Raw genomic sequence first — 21,726 nt, 5'->3', positions numbered from 1 at the left:
CATTTAAAAAAGCTATGTAGAAACTATCTGAAACTCGATATCTTCATCTACAAAATAAAAGGATGGAAACAAGTGGGCTTTAAGATTCTCTCAGCTCTGACATCTTATAGTTCAATGATTTGCCTTCCCAAGAGGATTCTGGCCATAGCGTTTCAAGTTAAATCTGTATCTCCGCTTCTAGCCTGCCTCTGGTCTGTAAAAGAAAGCATATGAGTTGGAAAATAAATTCTCATATTATCTCCCAGCAAAATGGCCAGCACATTTACTTCTAGCCCATTTATTGTGCTTCATGAATCAACAAGCCCCGTAATTCATTCTGCAGACTTTTTTAAGCACCCACTATGAATCAGAAACTGGCGTTGCATTTGGGATATAGACAGAGAGGACATAGGGTCAACCTTCAAGTCAACAATTTTCTTCCAAAATCTATTCCAAATGTTGTCAAATATATGAAGGAATTATTATTGTAACCTTACAATAATTTTTCTGAGGGGCAGGTCCTCTTGTCCATGTCCTCTGAGTTTGATAACACAAGAAAGCATGTTCTTACTACTCTCCAGCTGGGTGTCTGTGACCTGACACTCAATGTCTCATGGCAAGGGTATAGACCAACGTTTGATGAGTACCAAAGCACGGCATGCCTACCCACTCCCAAAGCTTTCTTGCATCAACAATAATTAACGTTTGAGTAGTTCTTTGTTGAGGGTTCAAGAAATTTCTCCAAAACATGACAGAGTAGGTGATACATGGAGTCACCTTCTATGCTACTGGCCACTTCACTCTCTTGGACTCTCAGAAGGAAGGTGTTCCTCTATCTATTTCTTCTAAAATGCTACATACATTGTTCATTTTCTTCTGTAGCTCCATTTCTTCCTATTCTTCCCTTCCTTTAAGTCTATCCCCAGCTAGTGACCTAGCATCATAGTCTCATCACCTATCCCAAAATATCCCATGCCCTCTGGCAAATAAGTGTCCTAACACCCACATCGATTTCTGTTTCTTGCAGATTTTCCTGTCTCAGACACCTACTGAATAGCAATTACCTTCTCCCTGACAACATTGTATTGGTGTGCAAAGCAAGGAGAGGGTTTTCCAGCTGTACTGGAGGGAATGAGATACTCTTATCCCTTGGATTTGCACAGTGCTGAGGGGAGAGAAGACAGTAGATTTTTATCTCTGGGCTTTAGTGGCTTACATTCTAAAGTATGCAAAATTAAGAGCTCCAAGAACATCAAAAGATAAGAAATATAAGTGAGTTAATTCCCCCCATATGCAGCATGCATTTGTCCTCTTAGCATTGCTTTAAGAATCAGCATTTACAGGGTTTGACAATTAAATTTGTGAACTTACCACCATGCGCTCCTGTTGGCAGTGCTAGACAAACAGCACTCTATAAAGTTTCATAACCTTGGTATATCAGTGTCTCACAGCTGTGTTAGTGTCGACACGTGGGGGTGCCATGCTGAGTGTTGTTGCATGTTTTTGTGTGCTTTCATGAGAATAGTGGTACTTGAATTAGAACAATGAACAAACATTAAATTTCTTGTTAAACGTGGCAAGACTAAAAGTGAAATCAGGTATATCTTAGTCCAGGTTTATGGAGACAGTGCCATGAAGAAAATGGCCGTGTGCAATGGATTAAGAATTTTTCAGAGAAGAGAAAAAGTGTCACTGATGAAGAGAGATCAGCACAGCCAGTAACAAGCAGAACTGATGAAAACATTACAAAAATTTGAGGAATTGTGCATCAAAATTGTCAGTTGACTGTGAAAAGCATAGCAGACCAAGTAAACATTGATAGAACAGTTAGGAAACTCTTAACTGAAAATTCTGGCATGAGAACAGCGTGGCTCTTGTATCACAACAATACAGAACTACCTGTGAGGGGAAGTCTTAGCCAGTAAACAAATAACTGCATGGGAGCACTGTTCTCACTCACTTGACCTGGCCCCCAGTGACATTTTTCTTCACCCAAAGATAAAGAAAATATTGAAAGGAAGACATTTTGATGACATTCAGGACATCAAAAGTATTATAACATCTCTGATGGCCATTTCAGAAAAAGAGTCCCAAAATTGCTTTGAAGGGTGGACTGGGCAGTGGCATTGGTTCATAGACCTTAGTGATATGCAGCAATGAGGTATGTAGCACTTTTTCTAGGATGAGTTCACAATCTTATTGTCAGACCCTGTAAGTTCATCTCACCACAGTGTGAGAGTAAACAGATGTATATGTAGATATTGATAAAAAACCAGAGAAAAGAATGACTCCATTTCATGAGGGAGAGGAAGACTTCATAGCTAAAAGTGATGGTGATATTTGACCATCATGTCATGTGAAGAAAGTTCATCAGGCACAGAGATGGTAGTAAGGTGCAGAAGCTTGGGATTATATTCTAAAGAGGAGGAAAATATAAGCAAGGCATGAATCTGTCTGTAGTGTTGGAGACTTTATTAAAAAGCTGCTTATTTTCAAAAGTGTCTTCTTGAGAATCTCAGACCTGTAGCTTCGGCCCAGCTGCCACCCTGTGAAAAGACTTCTGAAGGTACACATGACTTTCAAGAAACAGAAATGGGATACCCTGAAAGAATCCCCAGCTGACTTTCTAAACATGCTCCTAGTGTTAAACAAGACTGTCTAGAGAATAACAGATGCAGAAACAGGAAGAGAAGAACAAAGCCACATGCAACAGTATCAGCACATTCTGCGTCCCAAAGGAAAAACATAAAAACCAATTTCCTCTGTGATTCTGTGACTTCTTTATATTCCCCCCTCCAGCCCCCGTGGATTTATGACCAAAAGAGGTTTTATTTATTTTTTATTTCAGAATATGATAGTTGTACAAATGTTTTAGTTACGTGAATTGCTTTGTACAATTACAGTCAAAGTTATAAGCATGTCCATCCCCTGGAAGTGTGCATTGTACCCAACGTATGAATTTATCCCTCCCTTTCCCCCCTCCCACCGGTTTGTTGGGTTTTACTACTAAATGTGCACATAAGTATTGATAAATTAGTTATAATTTAATAGTGAGTACATGTGGTGTTTGTTTTTCCATTTTTTATATGGCTGAGTAGTACTTCATGGTATAAACATATTGCATTTTATTAATCCACTCATGTATTGATGGGTAGGGTACTTGGACTAATTCTACAGTTTTGTGAGTGTGAATTGTGTTGCAATAGATAATTCAAGTTCATGTGTCTTTTTGATAAAATGTCCTTTTTTCCCCCCTTTAGGTAAATACTCAATAGTTGGATTGCTCAATCAAATGGTAGGTCTACTTTTAGTTCTTTGAGGTATCTCCATACAACCTCCACATAGGTTGTACTAGTTTGCTGTCCCACCAACAGCATATGAGTTCTTTTCTCTCCACGTACACACTAGTATTTGTTGTTTGGGGATTTTTTTGTTGAAAGCCACTCTCACTCAAGTTAAGTGATATCTCACTGTGGTTTTGATTGGAATTTTCCCAATGATTAGAGACTTTGACTATTTTTTCATATTCTTATTCACCTTTAAGTCTATCTTCTTTTGAAAAGCTTCCATTCACATCTTTTTCATGAGTTTGATTTTTTTCTGATCTTATATCTAGAAAACCCCAAAGATTCCATCCAACAACTCCTGAATTTGATAAATAAATTCAGCATAGTTCCCAGTTACAAAATTAATGTACATAAATCAATTGCATTTCTATACACCAACAACAGTCAAGCTGAAAATCAAACCAAGAAACAATACTTTCACAGAAGATAAAATACTTAGGAATATATTTAACGAAGGAGGTAAAAGACCTCTAAAGGAAGTACTACAAGATACTGAGGAAGGAAGTCATACAAAATGTAAATAAATGGAAAAATATATTATGTTCATGTATCAGCAGAGTCAACTTTGTAAAAATATCCATACCACCCTAAGCGATCTATAGATTCAGTGTACAGACATCATTTTTTCACAGATCTAGAAAAAGTAATTTTACACTTCATATGAAACTAGAAAAGAACCTGAATAACCAAAGCAACCTTAAACAAAAAGGACAAATCAGGAGCCATCACTTTACCAGACTTCAAACTATACTACAAGGCTATAGTAACCAAACAGCACAGCATTGTCACAAAAACAGACATAGACCAATGGCTCAGAACAGAATGCAGATATGAAACCATACTCACATTGCCACCTGATCTTTGACAAATCAGACAATAACGTACACTGGGGAAAGAGTCTCCATTCAATAAATCGTGCTGGGAAAATGGTATAACAACATGCAGAAGATTGAAACAGGATCCACACCTCTCCCTACTTATAAGTATTAATTCATGATGTATAACAGACTTAACCCTAAGGCATGAAACTACAAAAATCCTAGAAGAAATGTTGGAAAAACTCTTATAGACATCAGCCTAGGCAAAGTATTTATGAAGACACAAAAAGCAATCACAGCAACAACAAAAATTAATAAATGGGGCCTGATTAAATTTAAATGCTTTCTGCACAGCGAAGGAAACAATCAATAAAGTGAATAGACAATCTACAAAATGGGAGAAAATGTTTGCATGTTGTATATCCAACAAAGGGCTGATAACCAGAATCTATAAAGAACTCAAGCAGGGCAATGCCTGTGGCTCAGTGAGTTGGGTGCCCACCCCATATATTGAGGGTGTCAGGTTCAAACCTGGCCCTGGCCAAACTGCAACACAAAAATAGCCAGGTGTTGTGGTGGGTGCCTGAGTCCCAGCTACAAGGTCAGAGAATTGCCTAAGATCAAGAGCTGAAAGTTGCTGTGAGCTGTGACACCACAGCACTCTACCAAGGGCAACCAAATGAGAATCTGTCTCAAACTCAAAAAAAAAAAAAAAAAAGAACTCATTTTTTCTCAGCAAGAAAAAAATTCTGTGACATCTCAAAGTGAGTAATTCAATATGATCCTTATCCCCCTCCCAACCACATTTAACAAACAGAAGCTATTAAAGACACATGGTTCTGTGGGGTAAAGTAAACGTAAGCCCTGTTGCCGAGGTCCAGGAGTCCATGATCTGGTAGGAGGGCAGGGAACTATAAGAAGAATACTATCTAGTGAGAAATGATGTCTAAATAGAAGAGTCAGTGAAGGCTTCTCAAAGTGGGTAGTAAGCTAGGCCATGAAGGCTGGATAGGAGTTTGGCAAGTGAAAATGTAAGAGGAAGGCAATCCAAGCAGAAGGAGTAGCATAGGCTGGGAAAGCCCTGGACACATATATAGAGCTGTCCAGTAAAACCTTCTGAGACAGCAGAAACAGTCCATGTCTATGCTGTCTGACAAGGTCACCATTGGCTATACGAAGCTATTGAGCTCTTGAAGTTTGGCTAAACATCGTAACTGAAGAACTGAACTTCTAGTGAGTGTTCCATGATTTTAATTCATTTAAATTCAAACAGCCACTGTGAAATATAAACAAAGACCAACTAATGAGAACAAGCTAAGGCTGTTCACTTAGAATGTGCTATAGCAGGGAATCAGGAACCATCACTCACCTGCTGCCAAAGACTCAAAGGTAGGCTGATTGTGGCAAGGGCTACTGTTTGGCATGATGGATTGTTGCTAAGACAGCAGTCTGATTTATGGCTAGAGGGGCAGCTTCCTGGGCTGCTTACTATGGATAATGGGTTGGATTTCAGACCTGGTTGCTGCATTTTGTGGATCAGAGTTCTATCTTTAAATATGGTCTAGCATTGGCATCTGTGTTTTCACTCTTGCATCACCAGTGGCTGGCAGGCCCAGCACTGGGCAGTGCAGCTCTATAGCAACACAGAATCCAGTTTGGTTTGACACAGGTTTTTCAGGAAAGTATAAGAAATAAAGCTGAGAATAAAGACATGACGCAAATGTGGAAACCTGGGTGCCAATAAACGAGATTTGTTTTGATGTGGATGAATTTAAGAACAAGAAGCTACATGATCACACCTTCACTTTGTCATGATTAATCCAGTTTTAGTATGCAAAATGGAATTGAGAAAGAAGCTATCAGAAATAGAAGATCAAGTAGCATACTCCAATAGTCTAGGAAATAGGAAATGAAGCCTATAGATAATGGATGGGAATATGAATGGAAAGAAGTGAAACGGGGGAAAAAATAATTTGTATATATAATATGGAGCTCTTGAAATCTGATTGGATGTAAAGAATTTACAAAACAAAACAAAAAAAGCCTTTGAATGACTTTTCAGTCCAGTGTAAGTGGAAGATTACAGATCTTTTCAAAAATAGGGACATAAGCATGTCTTGGAGGATGGGTCAAAGGGAAGGGCAGTGATGAGTTTGAGTATCACACTAGTAAACTTTTGACAAATTGAAGACAAATAAAAAGTAGAAAAGGCCCAGGCACAGTAGCTCATACCTGTAATCCTAGCACTCTGGGAGGCCAAGGCAGGTGGATTGCCTGAGCTTAGGAGCTCTAGACCATCCTGAGCAAGAGCAAAACCCTGTGTCTAAAAACTGGGTGTGTGGCAAGTGCCTATAGGCCCAGCTACTTGGGAGGCTGAGGCAAGAGGATCACTTGAGCCCAAGAGTTTGAAATTGCTATGAGCTATGACACCACAGCACTCAACCCCAGGGTGACTGAGTCTCTGTCTCAATTAAAAAAAAAAAAAAAAGGAAAAACACATTAGAAGAAACCACAAGAAAATGGGTTTTCAAATGACAGAAAGGACCCAAAAAAGATTTATAAAAGGATATGCCAACAATAAATGATATAATTTCATTTAGAAAACAATTATATATCATCCTCAAATCAACAGGTTATGCTTGATAGTTTTCAGGTGGTCACAGTTAAAGTTGAATTGCTCTATTCAACATAAGCAGTAATTCCAGGTGTCTTTTTGTTTTTTTAAAGACCCAATTTTAATATCTGCTCTGCTTGGGCTTTATTAGTTAGTTAAAATAAACATATCTAAACAAGGGTTCTTAGTTATTAATTAGAAAAATCTTTATAAGAAGCACACACCCACTCTTTTCAAGAGATTATAATCAAGGAGATGTGAAACTAGAGGAGAGACTGAGTGCTCATCAAGAATTGGGGACTTTCCTCTTTCTGGTTAGCTATTCCCACCTGGTTCACAGCAGCTTTCTTGTCTTCTCTCCTCGTATCATTTTTGTCTTGGTGCCTTTGTTTCAAAAAGTATAAAATCCAAATGCGTGCGCTCCCTGACAAGCTGGCACCCTAGCAGCCAAGACTCAGGCCACCAAAGCTAGTATCCACCATCCTTCCAACACCTCAGGTGGAAACTGCTCATGGGGTCCCAGATTATTAGCAAACAGAAAGATGTCTACCCCCACATGGCCTGTTCTCAGCAGAAGGCAGAGAAGCTTGTTTGATTTAACACCACCTATGAGGTCCCTGAAACAAAGTAGTCCTTCACATCGCTTTTACTTGAATAAATTATCTTTAAAAAAAAAAAAAAAGCTGCAAAACAAAATGAAAAGCTGACCTGTGTCATATATCATCAAAGATCATTCTCTCATTCAAATATTTGCTGAGTGCCAACTACAGGTCACACAGCATGCAAACTGGGTGCCTGAAATACAGAGATAAATGTGTCTCTAACCCCTGTCCTCCAAAACACTTTCGAGTCTTTGTTATCTACAGTTTCGTGTTAACATCGACATCATACTTAATTTCTATGCTGTTCAATCATAATGTCTCACTTATAAAGGAATTGGAAAAATCCAGTGTTAAAGAATACCACTGCTATTTCCCAAGAATGCTTTGCCCTTCCTATTTTTCCAGTTCTCTTGAGATAGGATCTTTAATATTCAGAAAGTAAAGGCACTCATTTAGAGAACATGTTTTCCAAAGGCTCATAAAATCCAAACATGCTAAAACTCAAATGGAACTCTCTCAATTTCACTAATTCTTCCTTGAAAATGAGTCGTTTGCAAACCAGACAATCCAATTTCCCTAACATTAAACTTTTTACCATGATTTCTTTCAGCTTTTTTTTACCTAAAAATCAAGATCCTCTCCCCAAACGAGCCCTCCAAAAAGAGGTGCAATTCACTGATTGATATCAAAAACAGATATTTGAAGAAAAGTAATTAAGATATACTGATAATAAACGCAGAATAATAAAACGAGGTCATTTATCCTTGAGTGCCTTTTCCTTCTACATTCTGAATATACTTCACAGATAACAAAACAGTCATAAACATGATTTGGTTTTAAATTGTCGCTGCACATTTTCAGAGCAATCTCAGTTATCAATGGATGTCATGCATGCTAATCTGAAGTTGAATACCGCCTCAGGTGTTATAACATTCTTAGGGTCAGCCTGAAGGAAAGGCATTAATTAACCGCAGTTCTGATCCCCAAAGCCAAAGCAGAGTATCTCGGTGCTGTAGTGAGCCAGAAACCACTAGTTCTATCTGAGCATTTTCAAAATTCCAAAGGAGCCTCTAAAAATGGATATCATTATGAAGGCAATGACCCAAAGCCATTCTCAGTAGTAAATTCTCTCCCTGGGATTTTTGCCAGTCTTGGCAAGAAGATCAATACAGCATCCAGATAGATTTATTTCCAATAGGCAAATAACTCACATGTGGGAAAGTTTCTTAATGCAGCACTGAGCTTTCAGACTCTCCATGCCATTCTGCTCCCTCTGATTCCATTTCTTGGAAGCTGGACAGGCTTTAAGGGAAGTCTTTGAAGCCGGTGGATGCCCCTCCCATGCTCTGCTGTCACCTTAGAAGTGCTCTGTGCTCACCCTCTCCAAATCCCATCATATGAATAAATGCTTATCTATCTCTTAAAAAAATAAGGTCAGCACTTTCAGGAAGCAGCTCTTCTGGTAAGGCCAAAAGAACTTAGACACTGGGTTCCTTTTCATTTTAAAGACACTATATCTGGAAGTCTTTTTGGCAAGCGAAACAATCCAACTCAATCTAATGTAGGCAAAAAAGATTTAATCAAAGCACATGGTATAGGTCACAGGACTGAGAAGATCAGAATACCAGGCCTGTAGGATACACAGATGGAAAAGATGCCCCTTTATCGCACAGCATAGAACCGTCAGGAAAACACCAACCAAAAGGACCGGAGAAACCGGCCCCCACCACGCCATCCCCTGTAGACTGAGCCTCACCAGCTTCAGGCACTGACATATCCTGGCTGAATTTTCTGCTGTGTCCCAAGCCAGAGCCACTCTGACGTCCATAAGCCAGTCCCAGGTACAGCGACAGCACTGTCCGCGCAGGTGAGGCCCAGTAGGGCTGCTGCTGCGTGATGGAGAGTATGGGCAAAGCTAAAATGACAAGTAAAGTTGTAAAAGGCAAAACAAAGCCCAAGGCTAAATTGTCCAAGGGTGTCTATACACAAACTTGCAAACAAGGAAACCGGTGCCCCTTACCTTCATGTAGGTGGGGTGCCGGAGGCTAGGAAGGAAAGGAAGTTTTATCTAGTAAAAAGAGCTAATACTGACACCGTGTCCCATTGGTTCTATTACGGTCGGATTCTTGTAAGTGGGGACACTTTCCAATTGGTCTTCAGATACACGTGCCATTTCCTGGGACAAAACGGGGTCCAGGGGTGCTTCACCACCGTGGTTCTCAGGGCAGGCTGACAGCCAGGGCAGAATGCATCTCAAAGTCCGGGAAGGACCTGGGTCAGCCGCCGAGGGAGTCCTCATGCGGCACAGGCACAGACCAGAGGCCCCAGGCGCGGGCTGGTGCGGGCAGTTTCGTCAGACCGGGTTCTGCCGGTCAGCTGGCCTTTTCCAGGCCAGCTGCAGAGGCAGCAGCTGCCCTCAGGACCGCGCCTTCTCCTACGCGTCTTGGCTGGCTTTTCAGTCATGGACACTTGGGTCTTGGGTCACTTGGCACTTGGGTCATCAGAACCGCGGGTCCTCTCTCCATTGTGTTTTTCTCTACGCGATTAGAGAACAGCACTCCTGGATGAGAAAATAAGTGCGGTGGCACAAAATACATTTGGACAAAGACCTCAGGCTGCCATGAGAAGGGTTAAAGACACGGGCAAGCCAGGCGCGAATCCAATAACACACAGTCATGTGATTGGTCCGCAGACTGGCGCTAGAAGTCTTTCAAGTTAATAGGAGTTCACCCTCTCTCACCTCTTCCTGTGTATAGGAGTGTGTGTGTGTGTGTGTGTGTGTGTGTGTGTGTATGGAGTTGAAGATCAAGGTTGCAATGGGTAGAAAGAAAAGAGTAACAAAATCTAAAAAACCTCAGAGCTTTCGAAAATAGCTGTTAAAAAGTCTGTTTCTATACTACCTGATGTAAACATTACACAAATACATTAATATATACTTGGTTTCTATTTCACTTTCAGTAAAAATCTGCTGATGACGTTAGGTAAGGAGCCAGGGATCTCCAAGACCCCCCCCCCAGGGATGAAAGGGGGTGCTTTGCCTTGGTGCTGCCTGGAGTAATTTGCCCCACAGAGAGAGACAAGGTCAGCCCCCTCTTGGTGTCACCCCATCTGTTGCCAGAGACTGCCAGACCTGGGGGAGGTGGGAACACCCTACCAATCTAACAATCACCACTTAGCAGCCAACTGCAAAAAATGTAGACGACTTTCTAGCCCACAGGCCAAGTGGCATCAGTACAATAGGGTCTGGAAGGTGACCTAGGACAACCTAAGGCTAATTATCATGTCGTTAACTGTCTATCAAAGTGGTTCCATGGTGACAATGACGTCTAAACCATATAAGAACATAACCCAGACCACAGCCAGCATTCTTCTGTTGCAACAAGTGGTCCAATCTTCATCTGTGGTATATCTTAATCTTACTCTGGAATCCTATCTTGCTCCCTCCTCAATAAATTCCATCTCATGCTTGCCTTACTTTGGTGTGTCTGGTCAATCTTAGCCCAAGAGCACACCAAGAACTGAGAGCGAGATTGCCCTCATTGAGTCATTGACAATGACTAAACCTCTTAACATCCAGCTACCTGTATTCCATATTCCTTACGAAGTTACCCAGTCTATGGTCTCACACAATACTTATCTTGAATGCTTAGTACAGATCTCTTTGATACAGTGCCTTTTGCAAATAATAATTTAAAAAAGAAAAAAAATTGTTCAATCTATTCACTTGTTTTAATTAAAATCTAAACTTCGGGAGAGAAGAGGAACCTTAATAAAATACTCATCCTGTAGACTTTTAAATAAACATGAAATATCACTGTGTATGACACACCCACATCTTTGAGAGAATGGACCAACAAAACCCCATGTGAATTCAGCAGGATCTGAATACATAGTTGGAATGGTATATTATATTTTCTCTGATATTTTTTGAAAATAAAGAAGAGAATATTAATTTTCCCACTTTCTTTGGTTTACCATTAAAAGTATGAACAAAGCAGCTTTTCATCCTCTTTTTTATGAAATTCACATCTGTACATGAATTGTCCCTCTTGTTTAGAGTTTTTGTTCTGATTATTATTGCTTTTTCCTTGTTGTTTGGCAATCCCATAATGTGATGGTTGCCTTGGCAATAGAAACGTGGGTTCAAACCTTTTAAAATGATAACCATCTCCATTCCATTTTATTTATTGGATTTCATTCTTTTGAATTTTTTTCTCTTTATGAATTTAAAGTTATTCCTTTCTTTGTCATCCTGATTTTCATTTTCTAAATACTATTCCAACTGCCAATATTTCTTACCTATTCTATTGAAATGGAAAATTGAGTCCATGACTTTACATGCATTTGAAATTCCTAGTACTGTGACTAAGCGCCATGTTCTATCTACACCAAAAACCATTCCAGCCACTGTATCTGTGAGCACATTTGGTCAGAGGTTTCAGAACTATCATTTGGGGAACAGAGCAATCAAGACTGGTAGGGCTGAAGAGCACATGGTGAGGGGACTTCACCCAACCCTGAATCAGCTGCACTCCTCAGGTAGGCAAAGAGTTGCTGGGAGCAGTTGGCTCCTGCATTTAGCTGCCATGTGACAGAAAGTCAGGCTACTGCAGTGGCTGGTCTAATCTCTCCCTTTGTGGGTGGCCATAAGGAGAGACTATGCATTAAAGGGTAAGTGGAAAGCCTGCTAAGTGTAATGGGTTGCCTGCTACTGATTTGCAGCTCAGGGTTGAGCACTTAGAGAGGAAATTATCCCAGACAACTTACGACTCATGGAGTCTCTTAATCACCATATTAGACTGATAGAATTATAGGCTTTCCATGAAAAATAAACTTAGGGTAATTTTTCCCAGGAATTCTTAGTCTAGGAAAATAGATTCCCTGAAATTCCATAGATTGACTTCAGTGGGTCATGGACTGTTCAAACTGTATGCAAAATTTAGGGTGCATGTATGTGTGTTTTTCTGATGAGAGAAAGCCTAGAACTTACTCACATTCTCAAAGAGGCCTAGGAGAAGCAGAGTGTATGTCACAGTTTGCTTGGGACAATTGTATTTATTCCATTTGTCCTATCTTAAACTCCATTTCACTCTTAAATGTATCCCAGTTTAGTTGATGAATTATATAGATTCCTTACCTTTGACCTACAAAAGGATAAGAACCACTGATTTGGACCAGCCCCGCAATTCCACACAAGGAGCATTGTATGGTCAGGCACAGCAGCTCACACCTATAATCCTAGCGCTCTGGGAGGCCAAAGTGGGAGGATCACCTGGGCTCAGGAGTTTGAGACTAGCCAAGGCAAGAGTGAGAAGGCCCTGTCTCTACCACAAATAGGAAAAAACAACTGAGTATTGTGGCATGGGCCTGTAGTCCCAGCTACTGAGGAGGCTGAGCCAGGAGGACCACTTGGACCCCAGGAATTTGATGTTGTTGTGAGCTAGGTTGGCACTGTGCCCTCTACCCTAGGCAGCAGACTAAGACTGTCTCAAAAATATAAAAAAGAAAGAAAAGAAAAAAGTACTATTGTACTACTATTTTATGCAAGAGGCTGTCGAGGCATAAAAATTCATAGGAGACAGATTTATTTAAATTAAGTAAAGTGTACTTACATTACACAGAGAACCAAGCAAAATTCTTTAGACTTCACTAAAATAAATATTTATGATCAATAACAGCATTGTTGCAAAGTTAAGCAACAACTTGCTTGTGGGCAGTATTCTGGGTCCTGTTTCAGATGAAGGAAGTCCACTTAATTCTTGCAGTTCAGGAATTATACTCTGTCAAATTGCTTTTCTCTCTCTCCCTCTTCATATGGTTTGAAGAGTAGCAAATTCTATGATTGGCAATAAATAGATTTAATTCAAAGTAGCAAATACCAGTTGAGCTTTGACTGAGTTCCAGACACTATACTTGGTACTTGAGGGATTTAGATGACAGATTAAGATTAAAGGATAAAGACCACAGGTAAGCCTACAAAGACTTTAGGATCTAGGAGGGAAGAAAAGGAAGATGTAAATAACTAGCACACATCTTTAAGATATAATCACGTATAAAGGATTAGTTTTATCTGTAATAAGAGAAGAATCTAAATAACAGTGCTTAAACAAAATGAGAGTTTATCCTTTGTGTAAAAATATAGAAGGTACCTAAATTCCCAGGTACTCAGGAGGCTGAGACAGGAGGACTGTTTGAGCCCAGGAGTTGGAGGGAATAGTATGCTAAAGTCATCCCTATGAATAGCTATTGTACTCCAGCCTGGAGACATAGCAAGACTCCATCTCTAAAGAAAAGGAAAAAGATTAAAAACCATTAGAAAAATGGGGACTTAAAAGTTCTACGACAGAGTACATAAAGCTTTATTTTTTAGAATATGAAATTTGGCAGTCCAGAGCTGGGGTGGCATTCTACAGAGTCAAGAGTGCAGGCTTTTTTTTTCTTTGTTTTCACTATTGCTCTTTCATGGATTCTATTTCCAAACTTATTATAGACCTGGATGACTGCTCCAACTCCAGTCATCATTTCTATATTCATTACAATAGAAAGGAAAGACGAGAAGGAGAAAGATTCAACTCTCCCCTTAAGGACTTCCTAAAAGTTGCACAAACCATCTTTAATTATATTGGTTATAACTCAGTTACACAGCCACATACAGGTACAATTGTTACCAAAAGTTTGCCATTTGTCCTTAAGTCAACATCAGACAAACAAGTACAAGGAGTCTGAGGAGAAGGAAAGAGAAGTTAATAATTTTTCCCTGAAAGAGGAGGTTGTCAGATTCCCATCTTAAAGTAACAATGTCTAACATGCTGCCTCAGAGCGGAAATAGAGCTTTTAAAGGGGAGGTTTTCAGCTCCCAGCTATTGCCATTCAACAATAGTAGATGGTTTTGATTCATCCCACTTTGGGCAAAGACAATCTCACAACCTCCACCCAGACAGTTCCCTTGAGCCATCTCCTATGGCACAAAGAATAAAGGACACTCCAGCCAAGGCAGGGATGCAGGTTTTAATTCCCAAAAGGAATGGGGGAGATTTTAGAGAGACAGAACATGTTTTTACTTTTTTTCAGACCACTCTGCCTATTATACAAGGAAGCTGGAAATGTAGCTTTTTTTCAGTTCCATTAAGACTGAAGGATTTTATTACTATAGAGAAAAATAAAGGCACTGGAAGATAATTAGTAGTGTCTGTGACACCTGCAATGGAGCAGTTGGAAAGAAGGAGAGGAGACAAATCCCCACATGCTAATAAGGGTGCTCAATAATTATTTCCAAGTGAAGAGGCCAGTTGTGGGATCATAAATCTATTATCACATAGGATAGTATTCTTAAAACAGAAATATAAAGTAAGATGGCCAACTAGAGGCAGCTTTCAACAGAGACTCCTGTCCAGAGGGAGAGATAATGGACATAATGGACACAAAGAAGTTGAAGGTGGGAGATGAGCTAGGAAAGAAGATGGATAAGTGCACATCATTTCTACTGAGGTAAGCTACAACTCCAAGAAAGAGGATCCAAGAAAATAAATGCCAGGTACAAAGCCAAACACCAAGGTGAAGAGAGCTTCCTCCCCAACATGGAGGCTCACTGTGGGCCCTCTGCAAGTGAGCAGAGAACAAAAGACTCTTTATCCCACAGGACAGAGCCTTTAAACACTGGACCTCCTTCTCCAGGGAGGTCTCACTTGTAAGACTAAGCATTATGCTGCCCAGCATAAAATTGAACACATATTTACCCTGCAATTCTAAACTTCCAGTCCACCCTTCCCTCCTCATCTGGCAGTCTGAAGGTCTTCCCCCTGCAGTGCCTGGAATGTTTGACAATTCCATGAGAGGCCTGGGCATTGTGTATGCCACTGGATAGCAGCACAGAAACAGTGACTTGAGTGGAAGTTTGGGGGCATAAAGGGAGAGGGACACATGGGAGACAGATATACACCATGCAGGCACAGTGCACAGTGGGCAGAGGCACTCATGCTCCAGGACAGATGTTGACAGTGCACTCCCCTGATTCTACTGCTCACTGGAAGGAACCAGGCTCCAGTGCCTTGGGGTTGCTGGCAGTGTGTGGTAAGGATGGAAGCACTGACTGTGCAGGAGAGAGAAACACAAGGCAGGCATAAGCACTGATACCTCTGGTCTGAATTTGGCAGCGTACTTTCCTGATTCTGTTGCTAAAATTGAGGGAACCAGGCTCCAGTCCTTTAGAGTTGCCAGTAGCAGTGTGCTGCAGGGATGGATGTGCTGACACCCCTTTGACTTTGGCAGGTACTCTTCCCTGACTCCATTGCTCAGGGGAGAGAATCAGGCACCAGCCCCTCGGGGCTGCTGGCAATGGTGTGTGACAGGTGGTGGAAGCACTGATGTCCTTGGACTGACTTTTTGGTGGGGCACACCTTCCTGACTCCATTGCTCCCTGGAGAGAACCAGACTCCAGCCCCTCATGTTTCAGGAGGGAACTGCCTGTGGATTCCTACTATCAGGTGGCTAGAAACCCTTTGAACTCTCCCTGTTGAGCAGTGAATGTACTGCTCAGGATGGTCAGATTATAACCCTTGACCTGGGGTATTTACCCAGGGATTCTCCAAGGTTGAGTGGCGGTTTTGTAGTGAGAGGTACTGATTCTCCTCTGCCAGCTGTTGCTGGTGGGGGGCACGGGTGACACACTTACTTACATCTTTCCCCAGCTGAGATATCAGCCTAATGTCATGACTTATGATGATTGGAGAGAAGCTGGCTGACTGTAAGACAAAGCCAGCTTGCACTATCACACCAACCAGGTCCTCAGAGTCTCTGGCTGCAGCTCTAAAAGGAACCTTTGTAAAGTTGTAGGGGGAAAGTCACAATCACCAGCCCAAGGTCTTTGGTAAAGGGCTAGTTAACTCCATTTCCTGGGGCCCCTAATCCAATCTCACTCTACCTGTTTTACTAGCCAATCTGCTGAAAATAATCATGGGGCAGGACCAGTGGAAGAACTCTGGCAACACGAATAATTGGAGTAGATCCACTCCCCCAAAGAGTGACAAAGGAGATAGAACAGAAGATGCCATTCATAGACAAATAGATGAATTGTCAGAAATAGAATTCAGAATATGGATGGCAAATAAAATGAATAGAATGGAGGAAAAGATGGAAATAGAAATCCAAAGAGTTGTTCAAAAGTTGTCTCAAAAAATTAATAAATGCAAAGACATAATCACCAAGTATATAGACACAATGAGAAAAGAGACAGCAGAACTCAAGGAAATGAAAAACTTATTCAAGGAGCTTTGAAATACAGTAGAATCCCTCAGCAATAGAGTTGAGCAGACAGAAGTAAGAGTCTCTGAAACTGAAGACAAGGCTTTTGACAAAATCTCCCAAAAAAGAAAATGATCCCAACCATTGAAAGATGCAGAGAAAAAGAGAGCAAAAGCAAAAACTGATGATTCCCTGAGACAGCTGTGGGATCACTCCAAAAGATCAAACATCAGACTTATAGAAATTCCTAAAGGAGAAGAGGATGGTTCTAAAGGCACAGATGCTCTACTGAAAGATATTATGGAGATTTTCCCAAGCATGTCAAAAGATATAGAAATTCAGGTAGTAGACAGTTTCAGAATCCCAGCAAGACTCAATCCGAATGAAGGATATCCCAGACACATTGTAATTAACTTTGCCAAAGTTAATATGAAGGAGAAAATCCTGCAAGCAGCCAGATATAAGAAAAGCATTACCTACATAGGGGGAAACATTAAGATGACTAAAGATCTTTCAGCCAAAACTTTTCAAGCTAGAAGAGGATGGTCATCCAACTTTAATCTTCTAAAACAAAACAACTTTCAGCCCAGGATACTGTATCCAGCTAAGCTGAGTTTCATTTGTGATGGATAAATCAAATACTTTACTGACATACACATGTTGAGGAAATTTGCCATAACTAAATCGGCTCTCCAGGAAATACCAGGTCCATTTTCCATAATGACCAGCACAATACTATATCACCAAAGTAAACTCACCCTGAATATATCAAACAAAACATAATTCCACAATGGTGAAAGAATTAAAAATATCCCCTGGACTTTTGAAAAACATGACAGCCAAAACACTACCATATCTATCAATTCTCTCAATTAATAGAAATGGCTTAAATTGTCCTCTAAAGGCACAGGTTGGCTAACTGAATACAAAACCTCAGGTTAGGTATCTGTCGTCTACAAGATAGGCAAAGGATAAAAAAAGAGTCAGGATGAAGGCATGTCCATCCATATTATAGGCAAAGAGAAATCAGAAAAAAGCTGGAGTTGCAATTTTATTTGAGGATACAGTAGATTTTAAACAAACAAAAATAAGAAAAAACAAGGATGGACATTACATATTTGTTAAGGAAAACACTCAACATGAAAAGATTTTAATAAACATTTATGAGCCCTACCAAAATTCTCCTCAATTTATGAAGCAAACCCTAACAAATATCAACAATTTGATATCTTCTTGCACTAAAATAGTTGGAGATTTTAATACCCCTTTGTCAGTTTTGGATAGATCCCCCAAGAAGAAACTTTACCCTAGAACAAATGGACTTGATAGACATCTACAGAAAATTTCATTCAAATAAAACTGAATACACATTCTTCTCATCAGCTCATGGATCCCATCCTCCAAAATTGATCATAACTTAGGACACAAATCTAACCTCAACAAATTTAAAAGAATAGAAATTATTCCTTGAATCTTCTCAGACTATCACTAAATAAAAGTTGAACTCAAAGCAACAGAAATCTTCATACTCTAACAAAATCATGAAAACTAAATAACCTTAGACTGAATGATAGCTGGGTCAAAGATGAGATTAACATGGAAATTATGAAATTTTTGGAACAAAATTATAATAAAGACACAAATTATCAAAACCTGTGGAATACTACAAAGGCATTCCTAAGAGGGAAATTTATAGCATTAGAAGACTTCATCAGGAAAACAGAAAGAGAGAAAGTCAAAAACCTAATGGGTCATCTCAAGCAACTGGAAAAGGAAGAACAATCCAACCCTAAACTCAGCAGACCAAAAGAAATCACTAAAATTAGAGCAGAATTAAATAAAATTGAGAACAAAAGAATCATTCAGAAGACCAACTTAACAAAAAAAGTTGGTTCTTTGAAAAGATTAATAAAATTGATAAACCTTTGGCTAACCTAACCAGAAACAGAAAAGTAAAATCAATCAGGAACAATAAATGAGAAATAACAACAGATACCACAGAAATTCAAAAAATCTTCAATGATTACTACAAAAATATTTTCAGAAATATGATAATCTGGAGGAAATGGATGAATACCTGGAAGCATGCCACCCTCCTAGACTCAACCAGAAATAATTTGAAATTTTGAATAGGCCTATATCAAGCACTGAAATAGTATCAACTATACAAAATCTCCCAAAAAAGAAAAGTTCAGGACCAGATGGCTTCACATCAGAACTCTACCAAACTTTCAAAGAGGAACTAGTACCTATATTACATAACATTTTCCAAAATATAGGGGGTAAAAAGGATCTTCCCCAACACATTCTATAAAGCAAATTTCACCTTAATCCCCAAACCAGGAAAGGACCCAACAAAGAAAAAAAACACTAGACCTATATTATATTAAAGAATATCAATGCAAAAATATTCAATTTTGTGAATTCAACTACATCTCAAAAAAATTATATACCAATCAAGTTGGTTTTATCCCAGGGTTACAAGGTTGGTTCAATGTATGTAAATCTATAAATATAATACACCACATAAATAAAATAAAAACCAAAGACCATATGATCAGTTGATGCAGAAAAAGTTTTTAATACTATCCAGCATCCTTTCATGATTAGAATTTAAGATAATAGGCTTAGATAGGACATTTCTTAAACTGATAGAGGTCATCTACCGCAAACCCACAGCCAGTATCATATTTAATGGAGTTAAATTGAAAACATTTCCACTCAGACAAGGATCCCCATTGTCATCACTGCTATTATACATAGTAATGAAAATCCTAGCCATCATAATCAGGCAAGAGAAGGGGATTTAGCATATTCAGATTGGGTCAGAAGAGGTCAAACTCTCATTCTTCATGAATGACATGGTCTTATACCTGGAAAATCCCAGGGACTCAACTATAAAACTCTTAGAAGCAATCAAGGAATACAGCAGTGTCTCAGGATACAAAATCAATACTTACAAATCAGTAGCTTATATATATGCCAACAATAGTGAAACTGAAAATATTGCAAAGGACTCTTTTCTTTTCTCAGTAGTGCCAAAGAAGATGAAATACCTGGCAATTTATCTAACAAAGGAAGTGAAAAATCTCTATAAAGAGAACTATGAAACTCTGAAAAAAGAAGTGGCTGAAGATGTTAACAAATGGAAAAACATACAATGTTCATGACTAGGAACAATCACATAATTAAAATGTCCATACTTCTCGAAGCAGTCTACAAATTTAATACAATCCCTATAAAAGCACCAATGTCATACTCTAAAGATCTTGAAAAAATACTACTTCATTTTATATAGAATCAGAAAAAAACTCAAATAGCCAATACACTACTCAGAAATAAAAACAAATCAGGAGGTATCACATTACCAGACTTCAGATTATACTATAAATCTATAGTACCCAAAACAGCATGGTACTGGCACAAAAATAGAGATTTAGATACATGGAATAGAATAGAGAACCTAGAGATGAACCCAGCCACATATCATCCTTTGATCTTTGATAAGCCTAACAAAAACATTCACTGGGGAAAAGATTCCCTATTTAACAAATGGTGCTGGGTGAATTGGCTGATGACCTGTAGAAGAAGGTCATCTCATCTGAAATGAGATCCTTACCTTTCATCACTACTATAAATTGATTCTCACTGGATAAAAGATTTAAACTTAAGACATGAAACTACAGAAATACTAGGAGAGAGAGCAATAAAAACAATTGAAGATATTGGCCTGGAAAAAAATTCTATGAGGAGAAATTCCCTGGAAATTCAAGAAATACCAAAAATATATTAACAGGATCTGATCAAGCTAAAAAGCTTCTGCACAGCTAAGGGCACTGCAAGTAAAGCAAAAAGACAGCCTTCAGAATGAGAGATTTTTGCAGGTTATGTTTCCTACAAAGGTCTGATAATGAGAATCCACAGATTGATCAAACTAATCAATAAGAAAAGAACAAACAATCCCCTTCTCTTGTTGGGCAAATACTTGAACAGAAACTTCTCTGAAGATGATAGGCACATGGCCTACAAACACATGAAAAAATGCACATCATCCTTAATCATGAGAGAAATGCAAATCAAAACCACTTTGACATATCATCTAACTCCAGTCAGATTATCCCACATCACAAAATCCCAAAACTACAGATGTTGGGTGGATGTGGAGAGAAAGGAACACTTCTACACCACTGGAGGGACTGTAAACTATTACAGCCTTTTTAGAAAGAAGTATGGAGAATTCTCAAGGAACTAAATGTTGACCTAGTGATTGATCCTACAATGTCATTAGTAGGTATCTACCCAGATGAACAAAAATCATTTTACAACAAAGACATGCACCAGAATGTTTATTGCAGCCCATTTCACAATAGCCAAGTCATGAAAGCAGCCTAAATGCCCACCAACCCTTGAATGTATAAACAAATTGTGGTATCTGTATACCGTGGAATACTATGCAGCCATAGAGAGAAGAAGGCATCTTTCATGTCTACCTGCATAGACCTGAAACATATTATTCTTTGTAAAGTATCTGAAGAATAGGGGGGAAGTATTTAATGTAATCAATACTATTATGAAACCAATATATAAACACTTACAGATTCATATGAATGATAAAACAGAAAAATAGTCCCGCAAGAAAGAAGGGAGAGAAGAGAAAGGAGAAGGAAAGAGGGAGGACCAGTGGAAGCAGGGTATTTGGTGGGATCTTACCTACTGTACACAATGCAAGGGTACATTTCAAAACAACTAAGAGTATATTATAAATGTCTTACCACAAAAATAAGTTAGTGATGTGATGGTTATTTTAGTTTGATTTAAACATTCCACATTGTATATCAAATCATCACATTATACTCCATAAATGAATATTGTTATGATTTAATACAAATTAAGTTTAAAAAAAAGATACATAATTATCAATACATGGAGAAATTTCTGGAAGTAACACTTGCCATTGGTTATATATGTGGAAAAAAAATGGGATTTGGGAAGGGCAAAGAAGAGAAAGTATATCTATTTACTCACCATGCCTCTGAATTAATTGTTGGAATGTCCTAAAAATTTTTTTTCTGCGGTTATTTTTAAATACAAGGGGGGAAAAAGCCACACAAGATGTAAGAAAGACT

At 39.1% G+C, this 21,726-nt stretch overlaps 1 pseudogene; it reads right to left on the bottom strand.

Moving 5' to 3' along the window:
* Positions 1-9,533, bottom strand: part of LOC100954866 — a 144,130-nt pseudogene extending 134,597 nt beyond the window's left edge.
* Between the last annotated feature and the right edge of the window lie 12,193 nt (positions 9,534-21,726).

This window comes from Otolemur garnettii, unplaced genomic scaffold (assembly GCF_000181295.1).
Source record: "Otolemur garnettii isolate 467f Iridium unplaced genomic scaffold, OtoGar3 scaffold00167, whole genome shotgun sequence".
NCBI classification, from domain to species: domain Eukaryota; kingdom Metazoa; phylum Chordata; class Mammalia; order Primates; family Galagidae; genus Otolemur; species Otolemur garnettii.
Note: the sequence above shows the minus strand (reverse complement) of the source record. Positions and strands in the feature narration are given on the sequence as shown.